This window comes from Arachis ipaensis, chromosome B3 (genome assembly GCF_059453495.1).
Source record: "Arachis ipaensis isolate K30076 ecotype BB chromosome B3, ASM5945349v1, whole genome shotgun sequence".
NCBI lineage: Eukaryota > Viridiplantae > Streptophyta > Magnoliopsida > Fabales > Fabaceae > Arachis > Arachis ipaensis.
In genome coordinates, this window is record NC_142438.1 from 63190077 (window position 1) to 63206154 (window position 16078).

General features: G+C 34.5%; 2 non-coding genes across 2 annotated transcripts; both read right to left on the reverse strand.

Annotated features, from left to right (window-relative positions):
* Positions 1-1465: 1465 nt before the first annotated feature.
* LOC148570887 (small nucleolar RNA R71) lies at positions 1466-1573 on the reverse strand. Its single transcript, XR_015907809.1, has one exon. It is a non-coding gene; the product is annotated as a small nucleolar RNA R71 (small nucleolar RNA).
* A 13588-nt stretch (positions 1574-15161) lies between these two features.
* LOC148570888 (small nucleolar RNA R71) lies at positions 15162-15269 on the reverse strand. The gene has a single exon (XR_015908508.1). It is a non-coding gene; the product is annotated as a small nucleolar RNA R71 (small nucleolar RNA).
* Positions 15270-16078: the final 809 nt, after the last annotated feature.

Below are 16078 nucleotides of genomic sequence, written 5' to 3' on the forward strand. Positions count from 1 at the left end.
ATCAATTTTATGTTTTTCGCTCTCTTTACTAAAAATCCAAAAATAAAAAATATATCTTTCCTTGTTTTACTCATAAATTTCAATTTCAAAATTCTATCTTTTCAAAATCTTTTTCAAAAATCAAATCTTTTTCATTTTTACTTTATTTTCGAAAACTTTTAAAATTTGATTTTCAAAATCTTTTTCTTATTTTTATTTCATAATTTTCGAAATTAATTGATAACAATTAATATTTTGATTCAAAAATTTTAAGTTGTTACTTGCCTATTAAGAAGGGATCAAACTTTAAATTCTAAAATCATATCTTTTAGTTTCTTGTTAGTCAAGTAATCAATTTTAATTTCAAAATCAAATCTTTTTAAATTTCCTTTTCAAATCTTTTTCAAATTAAATTTCAAATCATATCTTTTTCAAAATCAATTTCAAAATCTTTTCTAACCTCTTATCTTTTCAAAATTGATTTTCAAATCTTTTTCAATCAACTACCTGACTTTTTGGTTTGATTTTAAAAGTTTTCTATTTCAATCATATCTTTTTCAAAACCACCTAACTAATTTTCTCTCTCTAATTTTCGAAAATTACTAATCCCTTTCTCAAAATTTGTTTTAATTAACTAATTGTTTTAAATTTTAATTTAATTTAATTTAATTTCTCTTCCTAATTTTCGAATTCTAACCAATAACTAAAATAAAAACAAAAATATTTTCCCTTTTATTTTAATTTAAATTCAAATTCTTCTCTCTCTCATCTCTTTCTATTTATTTATTTATTTTCTAACACCTCTTTTCTTCTTAAAAAAATTCAAACCCTCTCCCCCACTCTGTGTTCAAATTATTCTCTCCTCTTTTCTTCTACTCACATAAAGGAATCTCTATACTATGACGTAGAGGATTCCATACTTTCTTGTTATCTTCTTTTTCATATGAGCAAGAACAAGGACAAAGGCATTATGGTTGAAGCTGATCCTGAACCTGAAAGGACCTTGAAGATGAAGCTAAGAGAAGCTAAAGCACAACTCTCTGGAGAGGACCTAACAGAAATTTTTGAAAAAGAAGAAGACATGGCAGCCAAAAATAACAACAATGCCAATAATGCAAGGAAGATGCTTGGTGACTTCATTGCACCCTCTTCTGACTTTTGTGGAAGAGGCATCTCAATTCCTGCCATTGGAGCAAACAACTTTGAGCTTAAGCCTCAATTAGTTTCTCTAATGCAACAGAATTGCAAGTTTCATGGACTTCCATTGGAAGATCCTCATCAGTTCTTAGCTGAATTCTTGCAAATCTGTGACACTGCCAAGACCAATGGAGTTGATCCCGAGGCCTACAGGCTTATGCTTTTCCCTTTTGCTGTAAGAGACAAAGCTAGAACATGGTTGGATTCACAACCTAAGGAAAGCCTGAACTCTTGGGAAAAGCTGGTCAGTACTTTCCTGGCCAAATTCTTTCCACCTCAAAAGATGAGCAAGCTTAGAGTGGAAATTCAAACCTTCAGACAGAAGGAAGGTGAGTCCTTCTATGAAGCTTGGGAAAGATATAAGCAATTGATCAAAAGGTGTCCTACTGACATGCTTCCAGAATGGAGCATCATATGTATATTCTATGATGGTCTGTCTGAGTTGTCAAAAAATGTCATTGGACCATTCTGCAGGAGAATCTCTTCATTTGAAAACCCCTGCAGAAGCTCAGAAACTCATTGAAATGGTTGCAAATAACCAGTTCATGTACACCTCTGAAAGGAATCCTGTGAACAATGGGACGCCTCAGAAGAAGGGAGTTCTTGAAATTGATACTCTGAATGCCATATTGGCTCAGAACAAAATATTGACTTAGTAAGTCAATATGATTTCTCAGAGTCTGAATGGATTACAAGCTGCATCCAACAGTACTAAAGAAGCATCTTCTGAAGAAGAAGCTTATGATCCTGAGAACCCTGTAATGGCAGAGGTAAATTACATGGGAGAACCCTATGGAAACACCTATAATCCTTCATGGAGAAATCATCCAAATTTCTCATGGAAGAACCAACAGAAGCCTCAACAAGGCTTCAATAATAATGGTGGAAGAAATATGTTTAGCAATAGCAAGCCTTTTCCATCATCTTCTCAGCAACAGACAGAGAATTCTGAACAGAGCCATTCTGGCCTGGCAACTATAGTCTCTGATCTATCCAAGACCACACTAAGTTTCATGAATGAAACTAGGTCCTCCATTAGAAATTTGGAGGCACAGGTGGGTCAGCTGAGTAAGAAGATTACTGAAACTCCTTGATGAGCGGATAATTTATACGCTTTTTGGCATTATTTTTCCATAGTTTTTAGTATGATTTAGTTAGTTTTTAATATATTTTAATTATTTTTTAAATAAAAATCATATTTCTGGACTTTACTACGAGTTTGTGTGTTTTTCTGTCATTTTAGGTATTTTCTGGCTAAAATTGAGGGACTTGAGCAAAAATCAGATTCAGAGGCTGAAGATGGACTGCAGATGCTGTTGGATTCTGACCTCCCTGCACTCAAAGTGGATTTTCTGGAGCTACAAGAGTCCAAATGGTGCGCTCTCAATTGAGTTTGAAAGTAGACATCCAGGGCTTTCCAGAAATATATAATAGTCCATACTTTGCCAGATTTTAGCTAACGCAAACTGGCGTTCAACGCCAGCTTTCTGCCCTATTCTGGAGTTAAACGCCAGAAACAGGTTGCAAAGCAGAGTTAAATGCCAGAAACAGGTTACAAACTGGCGTTTAACTCCAAGGAAGACCTCTACACATGAAAGCCTCAATGCTCAGCCCAAGCACACACCAAGTGGCCCAGAAGTGGATTTCTGCATCATTTACTTATTTCTGTAACCCTAGTAACTAGTTTAGTGTAAATAGAACTTTTTACTATTGTGTTAAATATCTTTGGATCATTTTCGAGATCATCTTTTGATCATTTTAGATCTCTAAGACCTCCATGGGTGGCTGGCCACTCGGCCATGTCTACCCTATTTTCACTTATGTATTTTCAACGGTAGAGTTTCTACACACCGTAGATTAAGGTGTGAAGATCTGTTGTTCCTCATGAATTAATGCAAAGTACTATTATTTTTCTATTCAATTCAAGCCTATTTCTTCTCTAAGATATTCATTTTCACACAAGAACATGATGAATGTGATGATTATGTGACACTCATCACCATTCTCACTTATGAACGCGTGCCTAACAAACACTTCTGTTCTACATGTAAACAAGCTTGAATGCATATCTCTTGGCCTCCTGATCTACGATCAGAGTCTTCGTGTTATAGGCTAGAATTATTGGTAGCCATTCTTGAGATCCAGAAAGTCTAAACCTTGTCTGTGGTATTCCGAGTAGGATCTGGGAAGGGATGGCTGTGACGAGCTTCAAACTCGCGAGTGCTGGGCGTAGTGACAGACGCAAAAGGATTACTAAATCCTATTTCGGCATGATCGAGAACTGACAGATGATTAGCCGTGCGGTGACAGTGCATTTTGGACCATTTTCACTGAGAGGACGGGATGTAGCCATTGACAACGGTGATGCCCAACATACAGCTTGCCATGGAAAGGAGTATGAAGGATTGGATGAAGATAGTAGGAAAGCAGAGGTTCAGAAGGAACAAAAGCATCTCCATATGCTTATCTGAAATTCTCACCAATGAATTACATAAGTATTTCTATCCTATTTTATATTTTAATTATATTTTAATTATTAAAACTCTATAACCATTTGAATCCGCCTGACTGAGATTTACAAGGTGACCATAGCTTGCTTCAAGCCGACAATCTCCGTGGGATCGACCCTTACTCACGTAAGGTTTATTACTTGGACGACGCAGTGCACTTGCTGGTTAGTTGTGCGAAGTTGTGACAAAGAATTAAGATTATGAACGTGTGTGTTAAGTTTTTAGTGCCGTTACCAAGGAATGAACGATCACAATTTTGTGCACCAAGTTTTTGGTGCCGTTGCCGGGGATTGTTCGAGTTTGGACAACTGACGGTTCATCTTGTTGCTCAGATTAGGTAATTTTATTTTGATTTTAAGCTTTTATTTTTATTATTTTTAATTTTCGAAAAAATTTTCAAAAAAAAAATAAAAAATAAATTATTCTATGCCTTTAGAATTTTTAAGAATGAATTCTAGAGTTTCATGATGATTTGTTGAAGTCTGGCTGGCTGTGAAGCCATGTCTAATTCTTTTGGACCGAGGTTTCAACTTATCATCACAAAGAGTCCTTGGACTCCCATCGTATCAGCTGTTGTATGCCTGATTTGTATGCTAAAGCTTGGCTGGCCATTGGCCATGTCTAGTGTTTTGGACCGGAGCTTTCACTGAAAGCTTGGCTGGCTATTAAGCCATGTCTAATTCCTGGACCGGAGCTTTAGACTAACATTGCGTGATTCCTGGAATTTTCATTAAAAATTTTGAAATCCTTATTTTTCTTTTTCCAATTAATTTTCGAAAAATCCAAAAAAATATATTAACAAAATCATAGAGACCAAAAAAATTTGATGTTTCTTGTTTGAGTCTTGTGTCAATTTTTAAGTTTGGTGTCAATTGCATCTTTTTAATATCATTAGAATTTTTGAAAACTCATGCATTTGTTCTTCATGATCTTCAAGTTGTTCTTGATGAATTTCTTTGTTTGATCTTTAAATTTTTCTTTTTTGGTGTCTTTTCTTGTTTTTCATATGCATTTTCAATTTGTTAGTGTCTAAAGTTTGAAAATTTCTAAGTTTGGTGTCTTGCATGTTTTTCTTTTCTTAAAAATTTTTCAAAAATAAGTTCTTGGTGTTCATCTTGACATTCAAAGTGTTCTTGCATGCATCATGTGTTTTGATTCATAATTTTTATGTTTTGCATCATTTTTATGTTTTTCTCTTTCTTCATTAAAAATTCAAAAATAAAAAAAATATCTTTCCCTTATTCTCTCATAATTTTCAAAAATTTGAATTGATTTAGTCATAAAGTTTTAAAAGTCAATTGTTTCTTATTAGTCAAGTCAATTTTCAATTTAAAAATTCTATCTTTTTCAAATCTTTTTCAAAAATCAAATCTGTAAATCATGTTGCTTGTATGCGAAGTTTGTATTCGTAGGTTTTGATGAATGACAAACCAACAAACGACATGAAAGACAAACCAACTAACAACTTGAATGAACAAGCATGTTGAAAGATCAACCAACATTCAACGTTGAGGAATGAAGAGTTGAAAGCAACACAACAACAACAAGAAACTCAAGTCCACAACATTTGAAGACAAGTATAGTGTCTTAGGACTTAGGTAACTTCTTGTTAAGAACCAATTGCTAAATCTCTCAACACACACTCACAAAATGTTTTGATGCACATCTTGCAATTCGATGCTAGCCAAATGGTTTAAAAACTTATTTTCAAAGGTACAAAAGCATAGGAATTGACTCCAACAAGTTTGAGATCAATCCTAAGCATTTTGAAGTGATTTTAAGCCATTCTTTAAGGTTTGCATCGATGCACACTCATCTTGCATCGATGCAACCTAGCTGAAAATTCAAATTTCAGCTTCAAAGACACATTTGCATCGATGCAAAGTGTTATGCATCGATGCAAATGATTCAAAAACATAAAAAAACAGCTAGTTTTAACAAAACGGCTCCATCCTATTAACTCCCCAACGTTTCTAAGGTTTGGGGAGTCTATAAATAGATGGATTGAAGCCTTATTTCATATATGTGAGTATTTGCAAACTATCTTGTTCATATTCTTTCATTCTACACATTTTTAAGGTGTTATAATATACAATTTGAGAGAGCAATATCAATTGGTTCAATAGTGCTAAACTTGTAATCATACACTCTTCTAGAAAGTACTCATTTCATCTCAACAATTCTTTGAGAATTGTTTTCTTGTAACACTTTGTAAATTGGAGTGTGATCTCCAAGGTTGAGTCAAGAGTTATAAACACTATAGTCGGTGAGGATACCAAAGAAGTATACTAAGTACTCAAGGCAAATCTTAGAGAAGGAATCTCTAAGTGGAGTGGGTTAGTATACGAGTGGTGATCATATACCGTGAGGTGTTAGAAACTAAGGACTCGGATTGTAAAAGGTTTTGCGCGAGCACCTTGAAGCTTGGCAATAGTGGAACTTCTCAATAGCGATTGAGAAAGAAAGTGGACGTAGGACAAGGATTGTGCTGAACCACTCTAAATAGCGTTTGCATCTCTCCAAACTCATCTCTTCTATATTATTGTCTTTTACCTTTGAGCAAATAAATTGTGATCGAAAAGTAGCTTCGTAAGTACTTAAGGAATAGCTTAAGTCCGATTGGTGAAAATCTTGATCAATTTATTTGAGTTGGTGTCTATTGGAAAGTAAAAGCTCCTTATAAATGCTTAGCAATTGAGTTAAGCTCTTGGAAAAATACTAGTACAATAACACTTTTGTATATTGTCTTTAACTTTCGCAAAAAGATTCATTGTTGTTGCAATACTCAATTCACCCCCCCTCTTGAGTAATTGTGCATAGGTTCTACAAGTGGCATCAGAGCTTAACCCTTTGAAAGACTTAACCATTTAAGGGAAAAGATCATGGCAAGCACAAGCTTTAACAACAACAACACTAGTGAAGGTAACTCAACCGCTAGACCTCCTCTTTTTAGCGGAACAAATTACTCTTATTGGAAAAATAAGATGAGAATTTGGATCCGTTCTCAAGATGTGAGAATTTGGAAAGTGATTGAGAATGGAAATCACATTCCAACAAAGACAACAAGCGCTAAAGAAGGAGAAGTCTCCGTCTTAAAGCAAGTACCGAAAGGAGAAAATGAATATAGTGACGATGATTGGAAGAAAGTGGCAATGAATGATAAAGCCATCAACTTCATTCATTGTGCACTTAACGAGCATGATTATATGAAGATCTCTACATGTGAAACCGCTAAAGAGATTTGGGATAAACTCCAAATCACTTACGAAGGAACCGACCACGTTAAAGAATCAAAGGTATTTATGTTGGTTCATGAATGGGAAAATTTTAAAATGAAAGATGAAGAGAGCATTGAAGAAGCTCTTGAAAAACTCTCCAAGATCTTCAACAACCTAAGCATGCTTGGCACAAAATACAATGATAAACAAATTGTGACCAAGGTGCTTACAAGCCTTACACCAAAATGGAACTCCAAAGTGAACGCCATTGTGGAAGGAAGGCTCTATGATCAACTTACATTTGATCAACTACGAGGTAATCTTCTCACCTATGAAATGACTATGCTAAATAGACAAAAAGGTGAAGAAAGCAAGAAGAAAAGTCTCGCCCTCAAAACAACATCACTACAAGAAGAGAGTGATGATAATGAAGAAGAAGGAGATGAAGAATTTGCACTCTTATTAAAAGGATTCAATAAGTTTGCAATGAAGAAAAACTTCAAGAGCAAAACAAAGGTACCAAAATGCTATGAGTGTGGAGAAGTTGGACACATTAAACCCAATTGTCCAAAACTTCAAAAGGAGGACAAAAACAAGAAATTTAAGAAGAAGGAGAAAGCATACATATCATGGGAGAACGAGGATGAATCCGACTCCGATGACGACGAGGTTGCAAATCTTTGCTTAATGGCAAGCGAAGAAAAGGTTAGTAATGACAACTCCACTTCTTTTAATTTACAAGATGAATATGATGCCTTACTTGAGGTGTACACAAAACTTACCCAAGATTATTCTCTCCTAAAGAAAAAGAATATGGATCTTTTAAAACAAAATGAGATGTTGAAAAACGAGAATATCAATCTTGGAAAAGATAAGTGTAGCACAAGTAGTGATCCATACAAATCTTGTAAAATGCATGAAAATGAAATTACAAATCTTAAGAACACTTTAGCTAAGTTCAATGAATCTTTAAAGAACTTAGATAAAATGTTGAAAAACCAAAAGCATGTTCATAATAAGGAAGGTTTAGGTTTTGAAAAAGGAAAATTTAAAAATACTAAAACTCCTATTAGGCAACCGCAAGCCCAAAAGGCAAGCATGCCTAAAAGGAATGAAGCCTTTAAACATCCTCCTCAACATGCTTCATTTAGAAATTATAATCACAATGCATATAGATCAAAAGATGTTGCATTTAGGAAACAACCTAGGCAACCATTTAGAAACATGCATAGGATGCATAATCCAAATGTCATATGTCATTATTGTAATAAAGTAGGTCATATAGCACCCGTATGCTTTACTAGAATTAAACATATAAACTTTCGTAGTCAAGATACGAGATGGGCACCTTATGGGCATTATGCTCATACTAACCATCAAGGACCCAAATTCACTTGGGTACCTAAATCCCAATTTTAATTGTTTTGTAGGTACGTGTTGGAGCTAAGGATACAAATTGGTATGTTGATAGTGGATGCTCCAAACACATGACCGGCGATGAATCAAAGTTCACTGCAATAGAGCCTACAAACGGAGGAAACGTGATCTATGGAGACAACAACACCGGCAAAGTAATCGGCGTTGGAAAAGTTGGTAAAAATTCTTCTACCTCCATAGATAATGTTATACTTGTCAAAGGTCTCAAACATAATCTCATTAGTGTTAGCCAACTTTGTGACAAAGGAAACTTAGTCACCTTTGATCCAAAATGTTGTTTGATAAAAAGGCAAGACACTAATGAAATTGTGCTAATTGGGCACCGTGTTGACAATGTATACATGATTAATCTAGATGAAGTTTCCTCAAATGATGTGAAATGCCTTGTTAGTAAAAATGATGAAACTTGGTTATGGCATCGTAGAGTAGCTCATGCTAACATGGACCATCTTAGCAAGTTGGTCTCTAAAGAGTTAGTAATTGGCTTACCAAAGCTACGTTTTGAAAAAGACGTCCTTTGCGACGCATGTCAAAAGGGAAAACAAGTAAAGGCCTCTTTTAAATCCAAAAACATTGTTTCAACAACAAGGCCATTACAACTTTTGCACATGGATTTATTTGGTCCTTCTAGGACTATGAGCTTTGGTGGCAATTACTATGCTTTAGTTATTGTTGATGATTACTCTCGATTTACATGGACCTTGTTCCTAGCAAACAAGAGTGATGCATTTCGAGCATTCAAAAGATTAGCCAAAGTTATTCAAAATGAAAAGAATTTGCATATATCATCTATTAGAAGTGATCATGGTGGAGAATTTGAAAACAATCTTTTTGAAACTTTTTGTGAAGAAAATGGCATTGAGCATAATTTTTCCTCTCCTAGAACACCACAACAAAATGGTGTGGTTGAAAGGAAAAATCGTCATTTAGAAGAAATGGCGAGAACTATGCTCAATGAGGCTAATATTCCTAAGTACTTTTGGGCGGATGCGGTTAGTACCGCGTGTTATGTTATGAATAGGATTATCATTCGACCTATTCTTAAGAAAACACCGTACGAATTGTACAAAGGAAGAAAGCCAAATATTTTCCACCTTCACGTCTTTGGCTGTAAATGCTTTATTCTAAATAATGGAAAAGATAACTTAGGCAAATTTGATGCTAAGGCTGATGAAGGAATCTTCTTAGGCTACTCTTTAACTAGCAAAGCTTTTAGAGTATATAATAAACGCATCATGACTATGGAAGAAAGTATCATGTCGCTTTTGATGAAACTAACCGTTGTTGTGCTAGAAAAGATTTTGATGAAAATGTAGAAAACTTTGATTCACTAAATTTGAATGGTGAAGACAAAGAAAAAGATTTAAATAAAGCCTCTACAAGCTCAACAAAGGACAGTGTTCAAGTTGAAGAAATTGAACCATCACAAGCACAAATAAATGCACTTCCAAAGGACTGGCGTACTTCAAAGGATCATCCTCTAGACAACGTCATTGGTGATGTTTCGAAAGGGGTAACAACTCGATCCACTTTTAGAAATTTATTTGCATATAGTGCTTTTGTTTCTCAAATTGAACCATCTACCATTGAGTCCGCAATTGATGATGAACATTGGGCTATGGCAATGCAAGAGGAGCTTAACCAATTCAAACGAAATGACGTTTGGGAATTGGTGCCTAAACCAAGTAATCAAACAAATTGTAGGAACAAAATGGGTTTTTAGAAATAAACTCGATGAAAATGGTACAATTGTTAGAAACAAAGCTAGATTGGTAGCTAAAGGTTATAATCAAGAGGAAGGCATTGATTATGACGAAACTTATGCTCCCGTAGCTAGATTAGAAGCTATTAGGATGTTACTTGCTTTTGCATCCTCTTATAACTTCAAACTTTATCAAATGGATGTTAAGAGTGCCTTTCTTAATGGTTTCATTCAAGAAGAAGTATATGTTGAACAACCTCCCGGTTTTGAGGATTATGAAAATCCTAATCATGTTTTTAAACTCAAGAAAGCTATTTATGGTCTTAAACAAGCTCCAAGAGCTTGGTATGAACGTTTGAGCAAGTTTTTAATAGAAAAGGGTTTTAGAAGAGGGAAGGTTGATACAACTTTATTTATCATGATTGAAAACAAAAATATCCTTTTGGTACAAGTTTACGTCGATGACATAATATTTGGTTCAACTAACGAATCACTTTGCAAGTTTTTCTCAAACCTCATGCAAAGTGAATTTGAAATGTCCATGATGGGCGAACTCAACTTCTTCCTCGGTCTTCAAATCAAACAAGGAAAAGAAGGAACTTTCGTTAGCCAAACCAAATATTGCAAGGAATTGCTCAAAATATTTGGAATGGACAATGCTAAGGCAATGGACACACCAATGAGCACTACTTGCTACCTTGACAAAGATGAACAAGGTAAAAACATAGATGTAAAGAAGTATAGAGGCATGATAGCATCATTACTTTATCTAACGGCAAGTAGGCCAGATATCATGTTTAGTGTATGCATGTGTGCGAGATACCAAGCTAATCCTAAGGAATCTCATTTAAGTGCGGTGAAAAGGATTATGAAGTATCTCATAGGAACATTAAATGTTGGATTGTGGTATCCGAAAGGTTCTACTTGTGATTTGATTGGTTATTCCGATTCCGATTTTGCCGGTTGCAAATTGGATAGGAAAAGCACTAGCGGCACTTGTCACTTGCTAGGAAACTCTCTTGTTTCATGGCATAGTAAGAAACAAGTAAGTGTAGCCTTGTCTACCGCCGAAGCCGAGTATGTAGCCGCCGGTAGTTGTTGTGCCCAAATTTTATGGATGAAACAACAACTTGTGGACTATGGACTCATGCTTGATCACATTCCTATCAAATGTGATAATACTAGTGCAATAAATTTAACCAAGAATCCGGTTCAACATTCAAGAACCAAGCATATTGAGATTAGACATCACTTCATAAGAGACCATGTTGAAAAGGGTGATGTGGTTATTGAATTTGTCGAAACTAGTAAACAACTAGTGGACATCTTCACTAAACCTTTATGTAAAGAAAGTTTTTTTAACATCCGAAATGAACTTGGTATCTTGGATTCTAATCTAATATGATTTATTTGAATTCATTGCATTTATATTGCTATTTTTGTATCTCTTACTAACTTAAGCATTGGAGATATCCAATTAGCCATTGTTTTGTAGGTTTATGAGTTGATGAATGAGTGATTAATCTTGAGGTAGATTGAAGAATTTGAAGATTATAAACAATGGAGGATCAACAAATTGAAGTTTATATTATGTTTATTTGATTATATGAATTGTTAAACTAACTCCTAGTAAGCTAAGGATTTCTATTATGGTTTAAATACTTTGATATTTCCTTCATAATTTTGTTTAATGATTAATGCTTGTATGCTTATTTGGTGAATAACTCAAAATAGGCTTGGTACCCCTATTTTAAGTTAATGTGCATGCTTTAATATATTTCACTTCTTTAGGGGGAATTATGCATGCTTGTTATATATAAAAAGAGGAAATCAAATTCTTTTTGAAAGGGGGAATATCTCATCCTTGAGATTAATAGAGATATTGAACTTAAAAAAAAAAAATTCATTGTTTTATGCATGCTTCTATGACACGTTTCAAACTCCTTTCTTTTTGATAATGTCAAAAGGGGGAAGAGAAGTTTGAGGATATTTGAAATTTTGAACTCTTGAAAAAGAAGAAGTTTGAGGATTTGAAAAGAAGAAATAAGTTTGCGAAACAATGATTTCAAAAAGACTTCCGCTAAGCAAAAACTTTGATATCTAAATCGTTTTCTTTGATAAACGCCCTTTAAGGGAACAAATGCACATATTTAGGGGGAACTCCTGCAAAATTTTTTTTGTGAAGTCTTCTCCAAAGCTTTCTATAAAACAAAGTGCATTATTGTTGCTTTCAAAATCATTTATAAATGCATATCCTCAAAATTGGTTTGTCATTATCAAAAAGGGGGAAATTGTAAATCATGTTGCTTGTATGCGAAGTTTGTATTCGTAGGTTTTGATGAATGACAAACCAACAAACGACATGAAAGACAAACCAACAAACAACTTGAATGAACAAGCATGTTGAAAGATCAACCATCATTCAACGTTGAGGAATGAAGAGTTGAAAGCAACACAACAACAACAAGAAACTCAAGTCCACAACATTTGAAGACAAGTATAGTGTCTTAGGACTTAGGTAACTTCTTGTTAAGAACCAATTGCTAAATCTCTCAACACACACTCACAAAATGTTTTGATGCACATCTTGCAATTCGATGCTAGCCAAATGGTTTAAAAACTTGTTTTCAAAGGTACAAAAGCATAGGAATTGACTCCAACAAGTTTGAGATCAATCCTAAGCATTTTGAAGTGATTTTAAGCCATTCTTTAAGGTTTGCATCGATGCACACTCATCTTGCATCGATGCAAAGCATGCAACGACTTTTTGCATCGATGCAAAGATGTTTGCATCGATGCAACCTAGCTGAAAATTCAAATTTCAGCTTCAAAGACACATTTGCATCGATGCAAATGATTCAAAAACATAAAAAAACGGCTAGTTTTAACAAAACGGCTCCATCCTATTAACTCCCCAACGTTTCTAAGGTTTGGGGAGTCTATAAATAGATGGATTGAAGCCTTATTTCATATATGTGAGTATTTGCAAACTATCTTGTTCATATTCTTTCATTCTACACATTTTTAAGGTGTTATAATATACAATTTGAGAGAGCAATATCAATTGGTTCAATAGTGCTAAACTTGTAATCATACACTCTTCTAGAGAGTACTCATTTCATCTCAACAATTCTTTGAGAATTGTTTTCTTGTAACACTTTGTAAATTGGAGTGTGATCTCCAAGGTTGAGTCAAGAGTTATAAACACTATAGTCGGTGAGGATACCAAAGAAGTATACTAAGTACTCAAGGCAAATCTTAGAGAAGGAATCTCTAAGTGGAGTGGGTTAGTATACGAGTGGTGATCATATACCGTGAGGTGTTAGAAACTAAGGACTCGGATTGTAAAAGGTTTTGCGCGAGCACCTTGAAGCTTGGCAATAGTGGAACTTCTCAATAGCGATTGAGAAAGAAAGTGGACGTAGGACAAGGATTGTGCCGAACCACTCTAAATAGCGTTTGCATCTCTCCAAACTCATCTCTTCTATATTATTGTCTTTTACCTTTGAGCAAATAAATTGTGATCGAAAAGTAGCTTCGTAAGTACTTAAGGAATAGCTTAAGTCCGATTGGTGAAAAGCTTGATCAATTTATTTGAGTTGGTGTCTATTGGAAAGTAAAAGCTCCTTATAAATGCTTAGCAATTGAGTTAAGCTCTTGGAAAAATACTAGTACAATAACACTTTTGTATATTGTCTTTAACTTTCGCAAAAAGATTCATTGTTGTTGCAATACTCAATTCACCCCCCTCTTGAGTAATTGTGCATAGGTTCTACAAAATCTTTTTCATTTTTTCTTTCATATTTTCGAAAATTTCAAATTGATTTTCAAAAATCTTTTTCTTATTTTGTTTTATAATTTCAAAATCTTTACTAACAATTAATGTGATTGATTCAAAAATTTTAAAGTTTGTTACTTGCCTATGAAGAAAGGTTCAATCTTTAAATTTTAAATTCATATCTTTTAGTTTCTTGTTTGGCAAGTAATCAACTTTAATTTCTAAAATCATATCTTTTTAAATTTCTTTTTCAAATCTTTTTTCAAAATAAATTTCAATCACATCTTTTTCAAAATCAATTTCAAAATCTTTTCTAACTTCTCACCCTTTTAAATTTGATTTTTAAATCTTTTTCAATTAACCACTTGACTTTTTGGTTTATTTTTAAAAGTTTACTATTTCAATCATATCTTTTTCAAAATCACCTAACTACTTTTCTCTCTCTTGTTTTCGAAAATTACTAACCCCTTTTTCAAAATTTGTTTTAATTAACTAATTGTCTTAATTTTTAATTTAATTTTATTTCCCATCTTAAATTTCGAATTCTAATTAATAGTCAACATAAAAACAAAAAAAATATTTTTCATTTTATTTTTAATTTTTGAATTTTCCTCTCTCTCATCTCTTAATTATTTATTTATTTACTAACACTTCTCTTCTACTCAAAAATTCGAACCAACTCTTCTCCTCTGTGTTCGAATTCTTATCTTTTCTTTCTTCTATTCTTCTCTTCTTATACTCATATAAGGAATCTCTATACTGTGACATAGAGGATTCCATATTTTCTTTTCTGTTATCTTCCTTTTCATATGAGCAGGAACAAGGATAAGAACATTCTTGTTGAAGTTGATCCTGAACCTGAAAGGACTCTGAAGAGGAAGCTAAGGGAAGCTAAAGCATAACTCTCTAGAGAAAATCTGACAGAAATTTTTTAAAAAGAAGGAGACATGGCCGAACCCAACAACAATGCAAGGAAGATGCCTGGTGACTTCACTGCACCAAATTCCAACTTACATGGAAGAAGCATCTCAATCCCTGCCATTGGAGTAAACAATTTTGAGCTAAAGTCTCAATTAGTTTCTCTGATGCAACAGAATTGCAAGTTTCATGGACTTCCATCAGAAGATCCTTTTCAGTTCTTAATTGAATTCTTGCAGATCTATGATACTGTTAAGACCAATGGGGTTGATCCCGAGGTCTACAGGCTTATGCTTTTCCCATTTACTGTAAGAGATAGAGCTAGAACATGGTTGGACTCTCAACCTAAAGATAGCCTGAACTCTTGGGATAAGCTGGTCACGACTTTCTTAGCCAAGTTCTTTCCTCCTGAAAAGCTTAGCAAACTTAGAGTGGATGTTCAAATCTACAAACAGAAAGAAGGTGAATCCCTCTATGAAGCATGGGAAAGATACAAGCAACTGACCAAAAAGTGTCCTTCTGACATGCTTTCAGAATGGACCATCCTGGATATATTCTATGATGGTTTGTCTGAATTAGCTAAGATGTCATTGGACCATTCTACAGGTGGATCCATTCACCTAAAGAAAACGCCTGCAGAAGCTCAGGAACTCATTGACATGGTTGCAAAACCAGTTCATGTACACTTCTGAAAGGAATCCTGTGAGTAATGGGACGCCTCAGAGGATGGGAGTTCTTGAAATTGATACTATGAATGTCATATTGGCTCAGAATAAAATATTGACTCAGCAAGTTAGTATAATTTCTCAGAGTCTGAATGGATTGCAAGCTGCATCCAACAGTACTCAAGAGGCATCTTCTGAAGAAGAAGCTTATGATCATGAGAATCCTGCAATAGCAGAGGTGAATTACATGGGAGAACCTACGGAAATACCTATAATTCCTCATGGAGAAATCATCCAAATATCTCATGGAAGGATCAACAAAAGCCTCAACAAGGCTTTAATAATGGTGGAAGAAACAGGTTTAGCAATAGCAAGCCTTTTCCATCATCCTCTCAGCAACAGACAGAGAATTCTGACAGAGTCTATCTAGCTTAACAAATATAGTCTTTGATCTATCTAAGGCCACTCTAAGTTTCATGAATGAAACAAGGTCCTCCATTAGAAATCTGGAGGCACAAGTGGGCCAGCTGAGTAAAAGAGTCACTGAAACTCCTCCTAGTACTGTCCCAAGCAATACAAAAGAATCCAAAAAGAGAGTGCAAGGCCATAACCTTACTTCGTGTGGCTGAACCCAGAAAGGAGGAGAAGGACGTGAATCCTAGTGAGGAAGACCT